Source organism: Xenopus tropicalis, chromosome 5 (assembly GCF_000004195.4).
Source record: "Xenopus tropicalis strain Nigerian chromosome 5, UCB_Xtro_10.0, whole genome shotgun sequence".
Classification (NCBI taxonomy): Eukaryota; Metazoa; Chordata; class Amphibia; order Anura; family Pipidae; genus Xenopus; species Xenopus tropicalis.
The window spans coordinates 138,400,739-138,419,980 of record NC_030681.2 but is presented as its reverse complement, the minus strand read 5'-3'; the positions used below and the strand labels follow the sequence as shown (position 1 = coordinate 138,419,980).

The window sequence follows — 19,242 nt, the reverse complement described above, 5'->3', positions numbered from 1 at the left end:
CACTCAGATAAGATAAGCTGCTTACTAGGTGAGACTAAGCTGAGCCAGGGTGCCGGGGAGGTGAGGCAGGGATCAGGAGCATGCTTACAAGGGCGCAGCATGAAGCCACTCGGGTACCAAATGCAGTTTCACACCTTGGGGAACACTGGGATCACCCAGACACATGGCATTGTGCACGTGGAAGGAGAGAATCAGACGGCTCTAAAGGCAGAGATGTCACAAAACAGATGCTGAATCTTGGCAGTAACGGAAATGATGTTTCCCAATAAACATTAGTGCTGCTCATGATCAAGCAACTTCTATCGGAAGGATCCCTTCATAATCAGACGAGGCATATAGAGAGGGTTCAATTACAATGCCATAGGCACACAGTAGCGTTGCCATGATATTGTTTTGGCCATAAGGTAAAGTGGCACAATGTCAGTGTTATTATTAGAAGGAGAGATAATAGAGGCAAGAGGGCATCTGTAGCACATCGGTGTTTTACTTCAGTGTGGTATTAGGTGGCCCATTTCTGCCATGAAGCACTGTGAAAGGCCTGGAGCATAAAGAATGCAGTTGTTCCCTAAACTATTGGTGCTGCCCCACCTCACCTTGTTTCAGATGAGCACGGGGGAGTGATGGAAGGAGGCATTGGGGCTGCCGAAGCACCATTTGCACACAGGGAAGCTAGCAACCAATCAGCAACTAGCTTTGATGAGACTGCTGTAGTTAGAATAATGAAAGGAAATGTCTGTTTCGTAGCCAGGGATTGCTACACTAAGTGAAGGCTTCTGTTCTGGCCTCCCTCCCACCATGCAAACTGCACCACTGCCCCCCAAACTACCCCATTTGCCCTACCTGTCCCTACCCCTCCTGACCTACTGATTAGCCATGCCCTCTGCCTCCAGCACTAACTGCCACCTGTATAGCAATATCTTCTGCCTCTTCTTTCAGTGACCTTGGACCTCAGTATCTCCAGTTACTTGTGAAGGCCCAGAATGGGCATCATGGCACCAAACATGTTAATATGAATTTGCCAATAGTTTTTTTTTTTTTAAGATAATTACTGGAACCAATTCGCTCCCTTGCAAACATACCACTTCTGCTTGTTATACTTTTCTTTTTATGGACGCATGGAAAAACTTCCATAAATACCGCTGCGAATGCCCAGGCACCTACTCTGCGCCCGTCATGCACAAATAACGGCAGGTGCTATCACGCTTTTCTGTAAATACGCTGTGAAGGTCACATGTCAGATAAGGCCTTATGTCAACTCTAAAGCATTTTAACACCGAGCGTATAAATTGAGCTCAAAAAATAAATCCTGGACAAGATGTTGATTTCATTCTATCACCTATAAGGCTTCTCCTCCATAGCAATATAACACGGAACATTTCTCATTATGTTCCACAGTACTAGATAATTATGCATATGTAAAGGTCTGGCGCTTGGTAAGAAAAACAGAGAAAGAGGTGGATTTGCCAGGGTCTTGGATTTGAGAAGACTATGGAACAATAAATGGAACAATGGAACCCCCTCTCCTGGAAATCCCAACTGTTGATGTGTCTGAGCAGCAGGATCTGTACCCCCAGATCTGCTTGAAACCTAACAGGGAAAACTGCTGAATTCAAAGACAAGCATGGGAATATCTTGGAACCTAATCCTCTTAGTCCACTTTGATTATGCACTGTTTATTAGTCTTTGTATTTCCCAAAGGTGGCCGTACAGAGGGCAACCTCTGGGTTCTATAACTTAAGGAGGCCAGATACCAATCAACCTCTTGTTGTGGTGATAGAGCTCAGAATCGAGAAAAACTGTGGTTCCTTCCACATCCCAACCTCCTAAATGCCCTAGACTCTGTTCTGTCCTGCAACCCCATATTTAAGGGTTCTGATTTGGCTAAACACTAAGGATGCAGCTGATCCCTTCAAATAAGTACTGGAATTCAGCCAACTTCCAGACTGAATTCTGGATTTGGAGCAGGCCTAGTTTGTACTCGTCTGGGTTAAATTCCACTTCAAACAGGGAAACTGAAGCTACTCCATGTGTGGCCCTTTCAGATCATTAGCTCACCAGCAGGCCCGGATTTGTGGAGAGGCCACAAAGGCCCGGGCCTAGGGCGGCAGAAGTTTAGGGGCGGCATGCCCCTAATTTTGACTCCCATACGGAGCAGTCGGGACCTCTCCTCACTGCTCCGTATGGGAGTTTAAAGGAGCACATGTGCACTCGCGGCTGCGGGGAGGGGGTTGTCACGCGTTCGCGCATGCGTACTGGGGGGGTCGTGCATTCGCGGCTGCGGGAGGGGGGTTGTCGCGTGTTCGTGCATGCACACGGGTGGAGGGGCGACCAACAGGGCCGGCCTTGGGGCGCCCAGAAGAGAAATCAGGCCCTGCTCACCAGTGTGCAGAATCGCCCCAAAATGATACACTCCTACCTTACAAAACAGTCACATAAAAAGGGTGAAGGGAGGAGATTGTATACTGGTTTCTACTCGCAAGAACCAAACATGGAGTAGTTTAAATCCCCTGTTTAGCTCAAGAAATAGAAATCAAAGATTTTTTTTTTTTTTTTCAATAAAAACCATAAGCAAAAGGTATGTTCAGCACAAACCCTTCATTGCCCTCATGTTGAGCAAGGGGTATATTACTCCTTTAAAACTAAAATAAAATTGTAGGTACAAAATAAAGGCCAAGATAGAAAGGAAACAAAAACGCCATTAAATTAAAAGCTAATCTTAATGCCAAAACAGTTACTACTATTGAGCAGTGATTTTAAACTGATGTATTCTCTTAAATATAGGGATGCACTGAATCCAATTTTTCAGTTTCAGCCGAACCCCCTAATCCACCGTAAAGGATTTGGCTGAATACCTAATTAGAATAAGCTAAGGATTTGGAAATGGTTTCCACTTCTGTGTTAACATGACAAAAAGCCACATGATTTTTAGGATTTGGATTCGAATCCTGCCAAATACCGAAGCGAATCCTGGATTTGGTGCATCCCTACTTAAATATAAAGCCCCCATAAGTTACACAGACCAAAAACAAAAATACTCCTACTGGGCACACACAAAAGGAGCAATAAATATTTACTTAAACAAATAAAAGAGCAAAGCCGCTTGGCCCAGCCGCTCCTCCCTTCCCACATCCCCTGCATTATTTATACACAATATTTTGATGCTCCGGCGCAGCAGATTGTTGCTTGATTATGTCGTGAAAATACTCTACAATTATCCACTGACAGCTCTGAATGGATCCGCTGTTTACAGTTCCGACAAAGGATGTGCTGCCAGACTTGCGCAGCAGAGCTGAATCAATTCCCTCGCTCGGTTCAACGTTTTTGTCCCTGCAGTTTGCTGAGAAACAGGAGCGAAATAAAGAAAAATAAATTATTTTCCCTTTTCTATTTTCTAATGGCAAAAACCCTGCCAAAATGACATCCTGTTCAGCGGAGGCAGAAGAGAGAGAACCAGCTGCACATCAATAGAATAGGAAACCCACATGGAGGAAATGACACCCTCCACGGCCATTAATTCATTACAAGCAACCAGCTGTGCGTATCTATATATACACATACATGCACACTCTCATCCATGGGATGCACAGAGATGTCACAAGATATACTTACATAGGATCACAGGACAGGTTTATACAGGGTTAAACAAGGCTGCTTTGTAATGCAATTGTGTAATGCAATTGTGGTATCAACAAATGTTGGCAGTTACCCATTGTGCCATTACTACTCTCAAAACGGTTCACATTTGGCTCAATAAGACATCAGAGAACCTATTTTGTAATACGGGACTACTAGACTATACTTAAAGAAACAGTAATGCAAAAAATAAATGTATCAAAGTAATTGAATTATAATTTACTCTTGCTCTGCAGGGGTATGTTTTGCTTCAGGAAGACTACTATAGTTTATATAAATACCCTGCTGTTTATCTACAGGGGCAGCCATTTGGGGAAAAAAGGCACAGGTTACATAGCAGATAACAGATAAGCTTTGCAGACTACAATTGTATTTTATCTATCTGCTATGTAACCTGTGCCTTTTTATCTTTTTTTCCCAAATGGCTGCCCCCATGGCTGCACAGCAGCTTGTTTATATAAACTATAGTAGCATTTCTAAAGCAAACACAGAACTTTTACCAGAGCAGGGCAACAGTACATTATACATATTTTGGTGTTACTGTTCCTTTAATATTCACTAGACCACAACCCCTGCCGATTAACTGAAAACAAATGAACCTGCTGAGCAAATAAAGGTAAGTGATGGTTACAATATATACAGCTATCAGGCCCCACTGCTCAGTGTCAGGGAAATGACTGAAAATGAGTTCTGAGCCCTTGGTCTGTAAGGCGGCCCAGGAGGAGTGGGTTGTGCTGATATTACAGTATTTATACTCTTGTGTTTACTAGGGGGCATTTAAGGGTGTTAACTTTTAGTATGATGTATTATGTGTGCCGTGTTGTGGTGTATTATGTGTTTTTTTTTTTTATTATTTCACATTTTGTTCAGCAACTCTAGAGTTTGGAATTTTAGCAATGATCTGGATGCTAGGGTTCAAATTACCTTAGCAACCAGGGAGTGGTTTAAATGAGAAGAATTAAAGTAATGGAGTGCACTCTAGGCATAGAAAATGAATGTTGGCACTACGGTCACACACAAACGCACAGAGTTCCCTTGACAAAGGCGTTTAAACGGAAACGTTGGGGTAATCAGGGTCAGACTGGGGGTGCAGGGTTCACCAGGGCTGCCACCGGCGTGGACCCCACACACAGACCAAATGAAAAGTTGCTTAGAATTGGCCGTTCTATAACATACCGACAGTTACCTTAAAGGTGAACCACCCCTTTAAACATTAAGTTATAGAGTATCCAGTAGAGTTAGGTCCCCAGTAGGAGTCCAGTTGCTTAAAGACATATCTGTGCTAGATACTTTATACAATAACCTGGAGAAATAAAGTAATCACTGCCTTTGTACTGCTGTGTGTGTGGGGCATTGGCATGAAACTGGCACAGAATTTATACTGATGGGTTTTAGGGAGCATGAAACAAATACCGCAGCCAATAGCAGAGTCAACAGGTTTTGGCAGTGACCCATTGTGTCATCACTAGTCTTAAAACAGTTCAGATCAGGTGTAAAAACCCACAGGGTTTGGATGGGTCCACTTGGCTTTTCCTCTACCTGTGTTTCCATGCAGCCATAACACATCCCTGTGGCCTTACTTACTTCTTCTGTAGAGTCTGTAAGAGTCTTACATGCCCAGTGCCCCTCTTTCTGTGTCTATTTATTCCCAACAGCCAAAAAAAACTGAAATCTGTTGGTTTGCCTAAATGGGTCAGTGGCCGGAACCAACCATAATACACCTAAGGTTGACTAAGTCCCCACCGCTTAGGACTGACCATTGCTTACAGCAGAGCAGTTTGTTGCTTTCCAAGACTGCGCAAAAAGCCCATTTTGAGGGAAAAATACATTTATGCAAATCTTTAAACGGCTTAGTAAATTAATGCCCTGCAAATTGTTACTAAACATAGAACCAGTGCTCTGCCAATATGGTCCCAGGCTGCTGCACATTTATAGGTCAGCTGTTGTTTGTAAGTGGATCTCTTATTGCAAAGAAATAAGCTTTTAGGTGGGCTGCGAGCAGATTCATATAGAACAAATTAAGGTAAAGAAAGTCAGGGCCGGAGCTTCCAGCTCAGTCTTAGGCTCATGTCCCACGGAGCCTGTTAGTCGCTCCCATAGACCCCTGCTACCACGGGCAATTAGCCTCTCTGAAATGCCTTTCCATCAGTAACAATAGCAGGCACCGGTGGAAAGGCCTTCACATCCCTTCGACCATTAATTAGCCAGATATCTATTGGGCATGTTTGGAAATCCTGCTTGAGAACCATATCAGCACACAGGTCTTCTCCCAAATGGGCCAGGGGCCAAACTATCGATCAGTACGAATTGGACCAACGGTGGCCAAATCAGGTCAAATTCTTTGCTCTTTGGCGACCTTACTGCACTGCAATCTTGCTTCTGCTTGATCCTTGCTGCAGTCCTTGGTGGCAAACATGCGCAATACAGCAATATTTGGACCTAGAAAACCAAGCGTCAAAATCTTTTCTCGATTGTGCATGGCCATATCCCAGAGCAGCAGGATCACAGAGGCCCTAAGCAAAATGGCAGAACGGTGCTCCCTACAATAGTACCCTGGGCTGGTGCATTTTTCATAAACAAATTGGCACCCCCTAGTGATTAAGTCTTTCCTTCTCCTTTAAGCTCAAACACCTTCTAGTATCCAATCCAAACCCTCCAAGCCTTGCCCAGCACCCTTCAACCCTTTAGTCTTGCCAGAACCCTTGGACCCTCCGCAGCCTTGGCCAGCACCCTTCAACCCTCCATCCTCGGTACTTACGTTAGTGACAGACAGTCAGACAGGCAATCTTTCCAAAGCCAAAATTCTACATTGCATAACGAGAGAGTGATGCATTTCTCAGAGGAGGGTTCGTTAGGAAGTAGGGATGCACCAAATCTGGGATTCAGTTCGGGATTCGGCCAAGATTCTGCTTCTTCAGCAGTATTTGGATTAAGCCAAATCGACACTCCTGGCTAAAGCCGAATCCTTAAAGTCATGTGACTTTTTGTCACAAACACGCGTGGTTCTCTTTAACCCTTCCTTATCCTAATTTAGTTTATGCAAATCAAGATTTGGATTTGGTATTCGGGCCAATCTTTCAAGAAGGATCCAGGGTTTGGCTAAATCTAATTACAGTAAGAAACTCTATGGTATCACTCAGTAGTTTTTGAAGTCAAAATATAAAGCAATATGCTATATGTGTGTGTGTATAATACATAAATATTATACATAGCCATAAATAACCTGTAATTGTGTTAGTGATGTGCCTTATTGAGGCGTGTGTAGTGTGAAGAAAATAATGTACTTCCTGTTATAAAATATGAGGATATTAGAAATCCTTTTGCATTCTAAGACCTGTATAATATCCTCACACTTTACATTATTCCTTCGATAATATCTCGCTTTATCCAGATAAAAACACCAGTGGAGTATAAATACTCTTCTGCCTATTTTGGTTGTTTATTCACTGAGTATTATTCCTTCAGCTGCACATTCCCAGAGGTAGAAATCAGTCTGATATAAACAACGGAATATTCTATATTAGAACCCGCCGGGGTCACAGCAAGGCATTTACCAACCAAAAGCTGTTTTATTCTTTAACCACCCAGCAATCATCCCATTGCTTTCCTGGCAGCAGCGTGGCTACCCGGCGGCACAGCTCTGTACCAGAGAATTAAAGCCCAAAGGGAAAATGGTTACTTCGTTAGTGCAGTAAATCTCTACAATGCTAATTCCAATTAGGAGCAAACACGGGCGCCTGGGAAGCCCGACGGCAGAACCTACAGACCAGGGTTGGTGAGGGTCCGGCCTTCCCGCTGTGGCTGCATTAAAGCAGAAATAAATCCGACAATGCAATCTCTTCTTTCAGATGCCGCACTTTCTGAATTATTTATCATTCCTTCCTGTTATTCCCTCCATAAGGATCTACTGGCCCTTCTGTGGCAGCTCGCTGCAATGCAGTAGGCACAGAAACCTGCACAGGCGGCACAGGTCCAGACTGGGACAGAAAATAGGCCCTGGCATCTCAAGTACCGAGAGGCCCAAGCTGTGCCCAACCAGATTATTAAATAGCCACTCTCTATGGTCTCTTACAGCAGCCCCTCTGACTGACTGCCAGTCTGGGTGACAAACAGGGACAAATGCATTAAGCCTCAATCTCTTACCCCTAAACACCCCAAGATGCTGTTGCGGAGACCTCAACCTTCTGGTGTGATATTCTGTTTATTATGTTTTGGCAATAGGGTAAAACCCTTTAGTCTTGGCCATAATAGGGTATAGTGTGTACATGGAAGGCAGAGCTGCCCAACTACAAACAAGCAGCAATAAAGCACCTATTTGGGGTTAGCAGGACTGCGGTGCCTGGGGCACATACGATCATTATTAGCCTTTATTTTGGCAGTGCCAGTATATTCTGCAGCACTTTCATTTTCATTACTGTCTCAACCAAGACAAGTAATACAATTTTACAAAGCCCTTTACAGTGATTATACACTATTCCCACCTGTCCCTGCACCAGCAGAGCTTACAATCTATGGTCCCTATTACATCCACACACTGTAGGGTCAATCTTATCAAAGGCCAGTTAACCTGCATGTATGTTTTTGGGGGTGTGGAAACCCATAATTAAAATGAACACACTGTGCTTGCAGTATATATAATACTTACAAATGAACTGCCTGCAGCTCAGCTTTGCACAGAATGAAGCACCGGCTCTCAGCATTAATTACATGCTAATCCTCCCGGCCTATTCCTAATGCCTCTTAAATACTCCCAAAATCCATTAAAGAGACCCTGTTTAAAGAAAAGCGCTCTCCAGGCACTCAAACTGAGAGTCACAGTAATGGGCTGCAAGCCTCTGCTCTCTGTGTGGGCTCTGTACTCCGTGCCATTTCAGTATAAGGCCTCACAGCACTGCCATATGGACACGGGACAATTATTACAGAGCAACATGGAGACTGACCCACCCTAAACAGTACGGGGACGCCCATTTGTTTTGGGCCCCTGAATGCGCTTTCCTGCCGACTCAGAAGTCAGCGGTGCAGTGAGACTGACAAATGGCAGCACTGGGAAGAGCAGGCACTAAATCTGCCGCCTTAGGGGTTTGTTTTATTCAGCTCCTGCATCCTTTCCAGCATCCATGACAGCATCACACTACAGAAAGTAGTGTCTGCACAAGAGAATAGACAGGCCACAACAGCCTTATGTTCTGTCCTTTCCGTGCTTGCACCTTCCTCTTCATATACATAAGCCTGATTCAATGGAACTCAAGTCAGCTCAGAACTGCTGTTCAAAATCACAATGGCAGCAGTCTAAAACTGCTAATAATGCACAAGCTGAAGATAAAAAATGAATGCAAAGCGTAAAGGTGCTCAGAAAGCCCTCTGCACCTGTACAAACATTTTGTATCCCTTTTAGAAGACCTCTATGACTTGGCCTGGTAACCTTCCTGGATTTTTTGGGAGTTACCTATATTTATTGGTTACTACCAAAGGTGTCACACATCAATTGTCCTGGATCTCCTACTGCTTTACTCCTTATTTTGGTGCTGCAACTCCCTGCGCCTTGCCTCCACCTAATGGGCAACATGATGACTCCATGCAAACATCCTTTTGGGAATGAACATATACAATAAGCAAAGTTACAAAGGACAAGTTGGCTTGTGTGCTCATCCCTCCCCAAATGGTTTGGGGTGACAGAGCAATCAGATACATACAAAATTGTATATAATACAAAATGCATATAGTTATGGCAGCTTCTTTCTAATGCTGGTAACCTAGTAACTATATCAACTGGAGCATCAACCTGCTGTGTCCCCCCACCAAACCCCCACCATCCACCTGCCATAAAATCAAGTTAAGTATAATGGCTCACTGACAATGGGCATGGTTCTGTGCCCTTGTACTGCCCATTGTTTGTGCCGACTGGAATTTGTGGGTAAGGGGCACACTGTGATCTTGGCTGGAAGTGAAAGAACTCTTGGGCACAGCTCATTATTCCTGTCCTTATTCATACTCAGGAGCCTTGTTCTGGAGAATTCTTCCTAATAAAAATGAATAGCCCCGCATACGCAAACAACGGAAAATGAGCACAATAAATCTAAAATCTTTCCACTTGGGAGCACTTTTTGTTTCTCCCAGCATTGCTGTGTAAATAAAAATTAATACAAGGACTGAAAAGGCTGCCAAACGGCACTGCCACTTATTCCCTGAACTTGGCACGGTGAATGCTCAATCGGAGGAGCAGAACAAGCAGGCAGGGGGCAGCTAAATAGGCAGACGATAAAGGCGCGGGGGCATTCATAGATAACTCACGTCAGGGCAACATTTCCAGCACAGCAAACAAAGCACTGAGCAATTCCAAATGAATCAGCCCAAATAAAAGCAACATAAGAAAGAAGGAGCCCTAGAGGTGGAAATGCATTTAACTCTAATAGAAAAAAACATCACCCAAAGGAAGTCAATGGGAGACACTGAAATGTAAAGCGGCAGCAGAGCACCCACCCACCCACCAGATCCCCCCCCATGCAACACACTATACTATATATACTGTATATCCTGTATAATGAAGCAGTAGAATTCTTAATGAATCAGATGTAAGTGAGTGTAGGACTGGCCAGACCGGGGGTGACTTTGACGTAGTTGGCCAGCTAATTAGGGAAACTGGGCTGGACTCGCCAAGATTGACGTGGCGACCAGGCAATTGCCGATTGTTGCCTCATAGCCCCGCCCAGTGGTGTCATGACCCACCTTTTCTCCACCCCTGTAACACCATGGCCCCTCCTCTTAAATGCCCCCGTGACATCACTACATCACTGCCCACCCCCTGCCCAGCTACAATAATGTCCCATATATATTGATAATGGGTAATGCAGAAGACCTTTTGTTTCTTTTTTTTTATGGTCACAACCTCATTGCACCCCCACCAAATGGTTTAAAATGTATTGGTGAGCACAACTTTCCCTTTTTTGCTGTACATTATACTAATGATACATGAGTAACGCCCAGTGTGCCAGAAGCATTACAGGGAGGCAGCCCAGGCCCGCACCTCTACAGTCAGAATTTCATTCATACATTTTTAAATAAACTACATAGCAGGAGATAGAGAGCTAACCAGGCCTCGGCTTTTTCAAATTTCCTGCAGATTTTTATGATTGTGTTTAAGGTGAGTAACCTGCTTCTTTGTCTTTCTGTCCTTAGAACTGGGGTGGGCTTGTGTAAGATAGGGTTAATACTGAGTTGTTAATATGTGTATATATGTGCAGAGTATCCTACTGTGATATTTATCTTCTGACTTTGGGTGATGTTGGTTAATGCTTATGAATATCTTATTTCATTTATTAGACAGTATATTGCTCTTATGTAAATACATTATATGTCTATGCTTCTTATGTTGCTTGTTTTTCAATAAAAATGACAATCTGTGGGTTCTGGCAAATGCCAGAGGGGCTGCTGTAAGATGCCACAGACAGTCACTATTTATTGGGCTGCTGGGGGCTGTTTGGGCCTCTGTGTAATAACATTTTTCAATTCCAGTCTAGACCTGATTTTTAGAAGTCTATTTATCAATGGGTCAAAGTTACAGTTCCCAATAAACCACAAGTGTTCTTTACTCTTGCAGTCCAGTTTAGTTTTTATCTAACCAAGTGGAATACGGTTTTATTGATTTGCCATTTTAAAGGGAACAGAATTCTTATCAGCTTTCCATTATAAATCGATTACAAGCATTTGGGCCTGACACACCCACAATGGTAACCTCCACCCTCATGTCCCTCCTCCCCTCTGATAGTCATCTATGTATTTATGGAGTTAACACAGATTATGTAACCTACCCGGTTAGGTAACAGCACCCAATCCGGCGTCTGGAGAAGCCAGCTAAGCACATGCAATGCAAGGGAACAAAACACTTGTGGTTTAATGAGCTTTTGTAAAGTGTAAGCAGTTTGGCTTTTTAAGAAACACGTGTATATGTGTGTATGTGTGTATGTGTGTGTGCGTGTGTATGTGTGTGTGTGTGTTTGTGTGACTGCATCACAATCTACAGGGAGGAACAGTTGAGAGTCAACAATATTTAGTCATGTGATTTTAGAAAGCTAAAGTGCTATGTATGAATTAATTAGCAGTGTCCGAACTAACTGGAAGCAAAGCTCGTTAATAGCCAATAAGCACAGGGCTGGCTATATTGTTACCACCTCTCCCCTTTAATACTGCCACATATTTAATCCATATCCTGCATGGCTAGTTAGCAGTTAATTTAGATGCAGGGTCAGACTGGGCCGGCGGGACACGGGGGGAAAACCCAAAGAAGGGCCCTCTTGTCCGATTGCAGCCACCAAGTTAAGGAGGAGTAAGGAGGTACACTATGGGGCATGGGAAGCGGGGCCCTTGAGGTGGCAAGAAGGGCCTTTGGGGTCACAGCTCCGGACACCCCAGTCTGACGCGGTTTAGATGCATGTTGCATGGCTGCACATAAATCAGTTCAGTCTGCAGCATGCATCTAAATTAATTGCAACGCAGGATTCAATATTCCGTCGATAATAAAGGGGTGAGGCAGCCACTCTACCTGGCTATAGGACTATGCACCTTATGGGCATGAATGAAAAGTTCCTGGGTGGCCTGATGTCGCCCTGCATGGGGAGGGGTTACCATCAAATAAAAACTGCAGGGCAATTCACAATCTCTTTCATTCTGGATTAAAACTAGGCGGATAATGGCAATTTTGGTTAGCACTACAAGCATATTGCACGTGCCACTGCCCTATCAGTCCCCCTACCTTGTGCAGTGCAGTTGGGGTGCAATGCTCCAATAGATTTGGGTATTAGTCACATTGTATGGATGGTGAAAATTGCCCAAAATGTAATTTACAATGCTAAATGTTACATTTGGGTTTACTTTCCCTGTAAACAAAGATCAGTAAAATTTGGCCTTGCAGGAAACCAGCCTGTGGGTGTCAATTAAAAGCTATTTATTTGCCCATAATAAGGGGATATTAACAGGACTAAGAGGAGGGTATAACTCAGTTCATACAAACCCTTTCATAACCAAATCTATCCCAGGTCCTAGCGCTGCTTTCGCCATTAGCAGTGCTCACGAGAGCCCAAACCAACTGTATAATGTCCAGAACAAGCGAGCGTAATCTGCCCACTAGGTCATGTTAGCTTTGGATCCTTTTCAGAGCAGATGTCCTTTAACTGTCAGTACAAAGCCTCTTTAAGGCTTAGCATTCTCATGCCGGCACCAATTGGAATGCTTTCTTTAACCCCACGGCACAAAATGTAAAAGGGAAATTTGGAGGAATGTGAACTTGTCAAATGGAATAGGAGATAGGAAAAGGGGGGGAGACTACCAAAATTACTGGGCCTCATTATGTAACTTGGGACTGTGCAATGAGCTAAACATGGAGCAAAAAAGTGGGTGCAGAGTACCCTGTTTTATTCTGTTTCCTGTGCTACCCCATTGGACAGATAGGATTACATAAGTCAGATAATGTTGTGTTTTCAGTGAATCTGTTGCCCCTTGAGTGCACATTGGACACAACTCAAGGTTCCCTGCGCTCTACCCAAGCTATCTTATAACTACCTTACAGAAATGATCCCACCACAAACAGTAAGGTAAGTGTGGCTCCATCCGGAGCTCCTCTTTGTGCTCACTAGAGCTGGACCAGACAAGCAAAAGGAGAGCCAAAAGTTGCCCAATTTGTGCATTAGGAGCTCAGAGAACTTGAATAACAGTGAGGCTATGAAACCCTGCACTAATGAAGGTGTAGGACTGCAGGGAAATCTTCAATAAGCATGCCATGCTGTATCTTTCAAGCTCCTCCTATTACGCTACCAAGGGGCACCAGTGATCACAATGCAAGCCACCCCCAGGACTGTAATAAAGTAATTGAGATGCACACAAAAAGATCTCTTCTGTGGGTCAACCCACTACCCACGCAGGGGTCACCCTTTCATCCATTTACCATTGGTTAGACACAAGATGCTTGCGCACACTATATATTAACCACACTCTACTGACCTGTGTCTGACTGGCTAGCAAGAGATTTTGTGCAATGGGTGTAGCCAACCGTATATTCCATGAGAAGGTACAAATGGTACAATGAGATCATGAAACGGGCATAGAAAGCATTGCCCATGGCATCATAACAGGGAGGTTGGGCAATGTCCCAGAGCAGTGAGTTACCTGAAATCCCCGAGTCTTAGGGAAACCCACAGCACTACAAACAAATGCCCTTCCCCTCCAAATACCAGCAGGCCATTGGCTATTTATATTTTAGTGCTACTGGCCACATTTAATATGCAATTTCTTTTCCTCTCCGACAGACACGCTGGTATCATTTAACGCTCCCTTCTAAGTCCCCATATTAAATTGCCGGTGAGGTTTTTAGCTGGCTGGGGTGATCCTCCTGACCCTTTTTTCCACTTTCCCTCAGACGCCGTCTGCTGATGCACGGCAGGGTGAGCGCCACACGGCTGGGCCACTTAGTTGGAAATATGAGTGAAAGAAGAGGCTCTGGTCTGTACTGAGACTTAGATCAGAATCAGATATAATTTACATGGAGGCAGTGGAGCACTTGTATTGGGATTTGTCTATTGGACAAGATGAATGTGTAATTTCTCTTTTTCCCTCCAGTTTCTATGAACTTGCTGCTGCCTGCAGTTTCAGTCTGGTCTCAACTGCCATTGTACCTTAGGTCACCCAAAATTTCCTTATCACCTCCCAGAAGCCTCTTACCATACGGAAGGGCACCCCCTTGTGGTCTATGGCTTCATCTTGCTGCATTACTAGAACGGAACTCTCCATAGCAAAGGCAACCCCCTTGGTTTTTCTGCCTTATATTCAGTACTAATCACAAATCAGCAGATAAATGTGGTACAGATAAAGGACCTGTTATCCAGAATGCTCGGGACCAAGGGTATTCCGGATAAGGGGTCAATAATCAAAAATCAATAAAACATTAATTAAACCCAATAGGATTATTTTGCATCTAATAAGGATTAATTACATTTAAGTTGGGATCAAATACAAGTTTCTGTTTAATTATTACAGAGAAAAAGGAAATCAATTTTAAAAATCGGATTTTTTTGATTAAAATGGAGTCTACGGGAGACAGGCTTTCTGTAATTCGGATCTGTCGATAACGGGTTTCCGGATAATGGATCCCATACCTGTATGTATGCGACGCAGCGTACGTACGCATTCACACAGGACTTCCGCATCCCTGCCTTCATCGCGGTCCACCAAGGGAGGTCAACGTATTGGCCACTCCTGATGTAGAGTGTGTCTGAAACTAGTCTTTATTTTCTATTATTTGCTTTTTTTTTTTTTAATTATTTTAGCTTTTTATTCAGCACATCTCCAGTTTGGAATTTCGCTAGCTATCTGAGTGCTAGGGTCCAATTTAACCTAGCAACCAGGCTAAGTACTACAAATTAACAATAAAAACCCACAAAGGAATAATTTTTAGACAGAAAACTAGAAGACAGACAAGGAAGACAATTCAAAAACTATAACAAATAAAAAATGAAGACCAATTAAAAAGCTGCTGAGACCATGGAAAAAGCTGTGATAGGCAGAACAGGCATGTACGAAATACAGGTATGAAAGGCCTACAGTCGGATATTGAACAACCCTATGGTAAGTAATGTCTCTGTGCCTCCTTACCAGGGAATGGGGCAGCACGATAACAGGGAATCCATCTGGGGGTCCTGACTGATCAGCAAGGCAAGATGCAATCCCAAGCCCAGGATAATTTACCGGATGAGCATATAATTATAGGAAAGGTAATTCTCCTTGTCTGCCGCACAGATGAATTATACAGAGGTGCCGCGCAGAGGAAATTGGCTGAGCAAAAGAAGTCATTCCTTATTACGGTTCCCTGTAGATTTAATTAAGTTCCCTATGTCTCGTGTGCGGAGATTCCGACTGTAACATCCCTGCTAAATGACGCCGGGGTGGGCAGCCTTCTGTGCAGAGACACACGGCCAGGAAATGAGGGACTATTTTAAGAAATTACACATCTAACTTTAAACAATGGGGCAGCCGAGGAAATGCCTTTCATTTTTTTCCAAAGCGTAAAGTTAAAATCCCCTTGGATTCGACTAAATTGGGTTTGAAAGAAATCAAATAATGTAATAGTGGCTAGTTTCTATGTTAAATGCAAGGAATGGGTCAGAAGGAAAGATAAAGGAGTTACAAATGTGTTTTATAATATACATTACAAACTTCCTTCCTGTTTGTTTATTAAAGGACACACTGGGGCGGTTCCCTAAAGGAATCAAACATGGAAACCAGTGTCACATACTGGGCAACAGTATAGGCTTCCCCTGTGTTACTGAGGGCTGCTGTTCCCACACATGTACATTAGGCTAATGCTCTTATATACGGCCTAGGGGTCCTTGCTGTAGATTTGGATTAAAAAGCTGGCAGTGGTATAGAAATCAGGGGTACGGGTGGGGGACTTCCAGGAAGTGGACTATCTGGGGAACCTTGGCACAGTTGGGCAGCACTGATCAAAGTCATATGCAAAGCTACTTTGAAGGTAAATGTATCAGGATCATTTAAACATGTTCCTACTTTCCTGTTACACGGGAACTCTGAGGCCTATGCCACACGTGTCAGCCTGAGTAAATCCTCCCCTACGCTTGAATCAGTGCTCTTCTTCTGGGACAATTGTGTTGGATGCAGACACGGAAGAGCGCCGAGTATAGAGGTGGAAAAATGCATGCCAAGGATTCTCCACATGTGGCATAGGCCATAGAGTTCTCTAGTAACAATGGGAAGTATCTAGAAACACATGTAAATGCTGATCCTATCAAAGTAATATGAGTGATTATGCATTTGTGTGCCTGCACCTGGGCTGATACAGGGACACTGGGTGCAGACACAGAGAAGGGCTGATTCAAGTGTAGGGGAATCCACACCGTGTGGCATAGGCCTAAAATACTAATGTAAGTTATGTAATGAAAGGCACTAAGCAAACATGTTATTGGTTGCTATGGGTTACTGCTCCTGGACAAATTTAGTGGCTTTTATTACATAACCCCATAATATTTTTGCTGCATTGATAGGGCTGACTTTGCCATGTGTGTATTTGGTAAATTGTGAATGATATACAACTACTTGCTTATACCTCCAGAGAAACTACATCTCCCAGTGTAAATGCTATAGATGGCGCTGAAACCATAGCCACAGCTAGCGATGGAACTACTCATAGGGTGAAGACACACAGAGCTACTAGTAGCAGCTACTGGTTGCGGCTACTAAAATAGACAATGCTGATTATTTACTGATAATTGTCTCTATGTGTGTTTTAGCAGGGGCAATTCTCAGTATTGTCTATGGCAGGGTATTTTCTGGTGTTTAGTAGCGGTAACAAGTAGCTGCTACTAAGTAGATCTGTGTGTCTTCACCCTAATACAAATGTGTCCAACCTGGAGCCCAGCAGCTGCTCCTGGAGGCTGTAGAACATACAGAGCAGGGATCCCCGACCTTTTGTACTCATGAGCCCCACTCGGATGTAAAAAGTGTTGGTGAGCCCCACAAGCATGCGTGATAGCGATATTCATGTCAAAGGAATGCCTCGAACTGTGCCAAGCTATACAGGAAGGACAATGACAGCAAAGAAATGCTAAAAATACACTTCCTGTCTCACTCCATTACAGATAAGCACATTTCTATCACTCCGTGTCACCGCGTGCGCTTCAGCTTCTTTAGTAGAAGGATTTTCTCAAAATCCCCCTATAGCTCATTGTACAAGCGGAGCCGTGTTTGTGGTGGAGGCAGTTTATTACACGTCCTGCAAGAAGAAGAGCAAAGCCTCCCCCTGCGACTGAAAGGCTTTTGTGGTTATTTAAAAGCAGAGGAACTGAGATAGAAAATCATTTTGTGTAAGGCCAACGGCACAAGCAGCTCTTTCAGCCGACTGAGAAGCTCTCGCTCGTATGTGCCCCTGCGCTTCCACACATCTCTTACTTAACAGTATGGGAGCTGCGGGAGGGGGGATCAAGGGTGCCTTTTCAGGGTGCTAAATTCAATCACAGAAGGGAAGACTTTTCCCCACATTCTCTCTCTCTAAGAAACTTTGGGAACAGTAAAGCCACAGACTTTGGGGGGCAGATTAAGGTTTCTCGTTGATTACAACACGGTAATGCTCCCCCACCTTAGATTTTTATACTGGGCAGAACATGGAAATGTGGGAGAGATTGAAAACACCAAGCATTCCGGATAATAGGTATTTTCCCTTTTTATAGACCTGAGATAAATTGGAACGTACCTAAATGTAATGCAGATGAAGACGTCTGGTAGTTAGAAAGTTAGCTGGATGCCGGAAGGGACAATGATCCGTACATGCTGCAGGGAAAAAGCAAAACACATTTGCTTATTATTTTTCAATTACAATTTTTTTATTCATTATAAAAGTGTATTTTTTACTTATTTTATTTAACAGTTATTAGTGCTTTATTAAAAGTCTGTTGCAGGTAGTGCTTAGTGTGCCTTAAGGGTCACTTCTGGCACATTCAAAATCTGTCGTGTGTGATGGTTTTAAAATCCATCCGAAAAATGTATTTTAAATACAACAAAAGGGAGCGGCAAACAATCAAATAATCTTTTATTTGAAATAGTCCCAGATATAGATCCCACCTTTGTGGGGTAAAATCAAAATGGGGTTTATGTTACCCAATATGCTAAATATCAGTTAATTTCAATATTTAATCATATTAAACATAACCAGGAATAACCTTTTTTTTTATAGCAAACAAACCACTGAGTCATTCAACTAGTGTCATGCAGGGGACCCATCACATATGCCTGTCCCACCAACCATTGAGCAGAGCTGATCAACTACAACCATGTAGTGGGCCCTTTACTCATATCATGCCATTAAAGTACTATAATATAGTGAGCCCATTACTCAAGCCTTGCTCACCAAGCATTGTGCAGAGCCATTGAACTTACAGGTACAACAATGTAGTGGGCCTTTTAATCATGTCCGTTCCACTACCCATTTAGAAGAACCAATAATTCACAACCGTCTAGTGGGGCCATCTCCCATGCCTATTCCAACAACTGGGCCTTCCAACTACTAACATGTAAACCAAGTCTGTCCCACCAATCATCATGCAGAGCCGTTCAACTACCACCATGTAGTGGGCCCATCACCAATGTCTGGCCCATATGACATATTTGAGGGTAGAACTATAGAACTATAATGAATATCATCATATCTCTTGTTAGGTCACAAGGTGGACAGCATGAGCAGTAATGGACAGTAATGAACACCTAGATACATTAAATCACAATAAATCAGTCTAGAATATTTCTTAGGGTTTACCTTGTGCCAGAGTAGAACTCTTAATTTCCTAAATAACAGACTAAAGCAGCTGGACTCATAAAAGCAAACATCTTATAGGTAGCTCTGGAATAATGGTGTAGGGAGGGCAAACCTTGCTGGATTTGTCTGCTGAGGAATAAAGACTAAACATGGAGAAAAGTCAAGTCTGACTGATTCAGCATTTTACAGTGAGATATTTAGAAATATCCATCATCATCATAATAGAACATTCTGTGCCTCTGGCTTACGCAAATGGAGGAGTCCAGCTGCTAACAGCTGTCGCCATGACGTAGGAGGTA

The 19,242-nt window shown here is 43.4% G+C and overlaps 1 protein-coding gene across 4 annotated transcripts in view; it reads right to left on the bottom strand.

The window, feature by feature from the left end:
* hpcal1 (hippocalcin-like 1) overlaps positions 1–19,242 on the bottom strand; it is a 62,886-nt gene that overhangs the window by 8,985 nt on the left and 34,659 nt on the right. For 3 of the 4 annotated variants that reach the window (XM_031901744.1, XM_031901745.1, NM_001044428.1), the window contains 1 exon segment: positions 17,885–17,961. The exons of the other annotated variant lie outside the window; for it this stretch is intronic. The gene's annotated coding sequence lies outside the window, so the exon portion shown is untranslated. 4 annotated transcript variants of the gene reach the window in all.